This window comes from Ailuropoda melanoleuca, chromosome 12 (genome assembly GCF_002007445.2).
Source record: "Ailuropoda melanoleuca isolate Jingjing chromosome 12, ASM200744v2, whole genome shotgun sequence".
Lineage (NCBI taxonomy): Eukaryota > Metazoa > Chordata > Mammalia > Carnivora > Ursidae > Ailuropoda > Ailuropoda melanoleuca.
The window spans coordinates 66,381,325-66,386,813 of NC_048229.1; the positions used below are offsets into that span (position 1 = coordinate 66,381,325).

General features: G+C 44.4%; 1 non-coding gene across 1 annotated transcript; it reads left to right on the plus strand.

Annotated features, from left to right (window-relative positions):
- The first annotated feature begins 4,372 nt into the window (after window positions 1-4,372).
- TRNAK-UUU lies at window positions 4,373-4,445 on the plus strand. The gene has a single exon. It is a non-coding gene; the product is annotated as a tRNA-Lys (tRNA).
- Window positions 4,446-5,489: the final 1,044 nt, after the last annotated feature.

Consider the following 5,489-nt stretch of genomic DNA (forward strand, 5'->3'; position numbering starts at 1 on the left):
AGAGTCTAGCTCAGCTGTCCCTCAAGCCTACCAAGCCTGCTGATGGAGACCTCTGTCAGGCAGAAAGAATGGTGAACCAAAGGTGTCATGACAGGTGGTCATGGCTCAAAAGAGAAGATGTTTCCCGTAACAGTGAAGCTCCTATTTTAGTGACTGTCCCATTTTCAAAGAAGGGATTCTAGGTGGTTAAAACAAAAACCACAGGCCCAAAATGGTGTCACTTAGACTGAGTTCCCAAAGCAGGGCTTGATACATAATCTAATTACAGTTTCAACCTACCCCAGAAATGTAGTCGTAACCAGTCAGAACTTCTTCAGTCAGTGCCAATGAGTCTGCCACATGGGTTCTCTCTGTCCACACTCCCATCCCTGATCCCCTCATCGCAGCAAAACACCCAGGCAAATCTGCATGACAAGACCCTTTGCTTCTGCCCCTAAGGGTTGTAAAGTAATCCTTTTCTTTTGCCAATAACTTTCTTGCCCCCGCTTTCCTTCTATAAGGGGTCCGCTCTAGATGGGGGTTGCGAGATGGGATGCTACCCCATTCTTGAATCATCTAATAAAACCAATTAGATCTTTAAAATTTACGGGGCTGAATTTTTGTTATTTTACAGGATGAATACAGATCTGAGCCTAGTTAGTAATCACCAGGGATTACTTCGTATGCCCAGACCCTACTTTTCCCAAACCTCAGCCCTGAAAGCTGGCTGCGCATCGAAGTTTGGGTGATCATGTTGAAGCTATGTGTCTCCTGATTAAACGAGATGACCCCCCGAGACCCTGGACCACAGGGGACATTCCCCAAATGCAGGCAGAAGGAATGGGTATTACACAAGAAACCGAAGGGAGAGATACTTAATTAAAGTGCTTGCTTGATGCAATTGAAAATGGATCAGAACTGCCTTCTTCTTGCCTTTCTCCTATTCCCAGTCAAGTTCTTCCACCTTAGATATTTTTTTCCCTCTTCAACCACACTATGCAATCAAGCCACAGATCATGTTTTTGCTTTTTTCATTAGCAAGCACTCAACTGCAGGGGCATCCTGGAGTTATACTGGTATTAGACTCAGGATACCTGGGTTCAGATCTTTTCTTCCTCTCGATAACCAAGTAATCATGGCCAAACCCCTTTAGTGCTTGGAGTCTGTCTTTGCATCTGTAAAATGGGGACACGATGATGAATATTCTTCCTTCAGAAAAGCCTTTTGAAAATTCTACGTAATAACACCTCTTGCAGTGGCTAGCGCCTCATAGGTGTTCATCTGTTTCTTGAATCACAATGGGGAAAGTGTAGACATTGTCTTGTATTGAAGTTTGCTTCAGAAAGGGGACTGTATGGGGGAGCCTGGGTGGCTCAGTCAGTTAAATGTCTGACTCCTGGTTTCCACTCAGGTCAGGATGTCAGGGTTATGGGATTGAGCCCTACATCAGGCTCCGTGCTCAGCAGGGAGTCTGCTTGAGATCCTCTCCCTCTGCCCCTCCTCCCACTCGTTCTCTCTCCCTCTGTCTCTCAAAAAGAAATAAATAAATCTCTTTTAAAAAGGGGAACTGTATAGTCATTCTTTAAAGTGTACAGGAGTTCATTGCCCCCCCCCTCAAAAAAAACAGAGCAGAATTTGCCATGATAGGGTTATAAACTCAGTGGCATCCAGAAAGGAATCCAGGCCGAGCTGCCTACTGGGCGCAGGGTGGCAACAGGCAGACAGGCTTAGGTGTGAGTCCTGTTTTGCTTATAGCACCTAAAGGTTACATTTGCATTTGTAATCACTGGCCTGTCACATTTTGATAAATTGAAGAGCAGCTAGATCTTTCTCTTGAAAAACTTCGGTCCCCTTGCTGTAAAGAGTAAGAGGCTTGTTCTCAAACCTGACGTCTCAGATTGCCATGTCTCCTCCATGCTCTGTTGGCAGTTGAGAGAGTGGTCAGGTTTGGGAAATTCCTGCGGGAAGATGAAGAAGCTCGGAGGCTGCTTACGTTTATATCACTGTCCTTGGGAAGTCATGTTTTCCCTTCAGGGACATTTGCGCTTTGGCCAGCGGACCTCAGCTCCCATGAGACCTAGAACCTGAGCTCCCTTCAGATGTCTTCTCTCCTATCACTGCAGCCATTTTTATACAAGTGCCCAGAAACTTCAATTAAAGTGGAAGATCGCCATTTGGGACGGAAAACCAACCAGGGAAATTCCAAAAGGGCTGATAAGGTCATGAACCAGAGTTTCCAGGGTGACAACACAGAGATTTCCTCATTCCTCCTCTAAAGCACCTTTCAAAAGTACCAAACACCCCACAGGCTGATGGGAGTGGTCAAAACCATTTTCCTCCCACCTGGGTGGTCAGAGCACCTCTGTCGATTCCAAGAGTCCCGTGAAGAAACTTGCCATTCACAGAAAACCAGTGCACAGTTTGAGGATGATGGAGTTCTGAACGCTGTGTCCAGCACCAAGCGAGAAGCAAGGGAATGAGCCCCGACAAGGGACCAGCAGCCCGTCTGACCCCAGCTCACTCGCTGTCATCAGCCTCTCCTCCCCTCACGATTTCCTGGCCCCCAGCTGATCCCACTCTTGTCTCCCAAGCCCAGTTTTCCCTTTGCCTAGTGCACTTGGCCTCCTGGTGACCAGGGAGCCAGAACCTCCTAAGATTGTGATTAGAAGAATCTTGGGACTTTAGTCAGGAGCCTAGTGTTTTTTCAACTGTGTGAGAGCAGCTAGAAAGAAAGTCTTAGGGGCACCTGAGCGGCAGAGCCGTTAAGCGTCTGCCTTCGGCTCAGGGCGTGATCCCAGAGTTCTGGGATCAAGCCCCACATCAGGCTCTTCCGCTGAGAGCCTGCTTCTTCCTCTCCCACTCCCCCTGCTTGTGTTCCCTCTCTCACTGGCTATCTCTGTCGAATAAATAAATAAAATCTTTGAAAAAAAAGAAAGAAAGTCAAAAGAGAAAAATGAAAAAATGCCTGAACTTGGAGGGATGGGGAATGGGTGAAGGATACAGGTATGAAATTTAATGGGAACCAGGAAACCCTTAATTGATTTCTAGAAATGGAAATGGGCATCTTGAGGGGATGGAGGTGGGGGTGGGTTCTGTTAATGAAAGCCAAGTAAAAGGGAAATGAGGGAGAAAAGGAGGATGATTAATGAAAATTTAGGATCATGTGACTCAAGAAAATCATTCCGTGGCTTTTATTTTTAGAAGATGTTCTCCTGTTTGCCCAGCATCTCTCAGCCAGTGCCAGCTAAGCCCCCTCCATTTTATTCCTACAGGAATAACTTAACAACAGCATATTTGCATAGCAGTCTAGAGTCTGTGAAGGAAGAGATGGGATAGGAGGGCTCTCCAGCCAGCAATTCCCTGGGTCCTTTGCTAATCTTTCTTGCTGTTGCTGCAGAATTATGGTCTATAACCCTGGAAGACATGGATCTTTCCCTCCCTTGGTAGGATCCTACCCAGAGGCAGGGGTGTTCCTGAGAATAAAGGGACATGGACCAGGCAACACACGGGTGGGAGAGAAAATTAATCTTGGTGAATAGCTGGTCACCCAGACATCCTAGAGATGAGTTATAAATGTGGTATCATTGAAGAGGGGCCATCATTGGGTTCATTATCAGTTTTTGCTGTGTAAAACACCACTCTCAAAGTTAGTGGCTTAAAACATCAAATATTTATTTCTTAGCTCACAGTTCCATGGGATGGCTGGGATGGCTGGACAGCTAGGGTAGCTCTGCTTGTCTGGACCAACTTAATTGATTTTTGTGGTCTGCTGGTGGCTTGGCTGGAGTTGGATGATCTAGTGAGGGGGTTTCTCACTCAGGTGTCTGGCAGTTGGCCAACTAGTTGTTGGTCTAAGAGGGCCTCCGCTGGGACTTCTTGTCTGTACTCCATGTGGTCTCTCATCCTCCCACAGGCTAACCCAAGCCTTATCATAGAGCAGCAGTGTCCAAGAGAATGAGAGCAGAAGCTGCAAGACCCTTTGAGGCTGAGGCTCAGATCTCACACAACTCAATTCCGCTACATTCGAGGAATGGGGAAATAGACTTATCGCCTTGATGGGAGGGGCTACAAGGAGCCTGTGGTCATTCACAGCCTAACACAGCTGGCAATCCCACCGCTGATGTTCGAGGGTAGAATCTGCTTTGGTTGACTGTGCCACGTTAGACCACCACTTTCTCTCCTCAAGCCCCATTTTTATTTCTTTCATCACCTGGAAAATTAAGAGACATGAATTAGATCATCTCTGAGTGCCCTTCTAGCTCTAAAATTTCATGATAATGAGAATTATCACTTAACAACTAGTATTTGGAGAAATGTAGAGAAGTTGGAAAACTTGTGCATTGTTGATGGGAAGGTAAAATATTACAGCCCCTATGGAAGACAGTAGAGGGATGCCTGGCTGGCTCAGTGGGTAGAGCATGTGACTTTTGATCTCAGGGTTGTGAGTTCGAGTCCCACGTTGGGGATAGAGATTACTTAAAAATAAAATCTTAAAAAAAAAAAGAGAAGAAAACAGTTGAGGTTTCTTTAAAAAATTAAAAATAGAACTTCCATATGATCTAGCAATCCTACTTCTGGATATTTATTGAAAAGAATTGAAATCAGGACCCCCAAAATATATTAGCACTTCCACATTCACTGAAGCTCTAGTCACAGTAGCCAAGGTGTGGAAGCAACCTAAATGTCCTTTTATGGATGAATGAATAAAGGAAATGTGGTTTGTATACACAATGGAACATTATTCAGCCTTAAGAAAAATCTGCAATATGCAGCAACATGGATAAATTTAGAAGACGTGATGCTAACTAAGTGAAATAAGCCAGTCACAGAAGGACAAACACTGCATGATTGCACTTATATGAGGTGTCTAAATTTGTCAAACTCATAGGAGCAGAGAATATAATGGTAGTTGCCACGAGGACTTGCAAATCAGTGGGTGTAACGTTTCACTCATACAAGATGAATAAGTTCTAGAGATCCGCTGTACAACATTGTGACTATAGTGACGAAACCGTATTGTACTCTTAAAATTTTATTAAGAGAGTAGATCTCATAGAAAATGGTCTTACCATAATAAAATAAAGATAAAAACAAATGTAGCTTATATCTGTTGAGTGATTATCATGTGTCAGCATGCTTTTAAGTGCTTTACAGGTAATAACTTACGACATGTAATCCTCACAGCTATCCTAGGAGTCCCAATTTACAGGATAGGAAACTGAGGCACAAAATTGTTAAATAACTTGCCCCAGGTCACAGAGCTAGTGTAGCAGAGCCAGAATATGAACACAGTTCCCTGACTCTAAAACCCCTGGTCTTAACTGCTAGGCTGTGTGGCCTGCCTGGAGCATCACAATTCTTACTTCAGTTGTTATTCAATAACAACAATGCATTAAAGATTATCTACCTTAATGTATTCCTGTGCTTTTAAAAGTTCTTTTCCTGAAACTCAAGTGGTTAAACATAATTCTTCTTTCATCCTCCTTCTCTTATAACTTTATCCGTCTGTT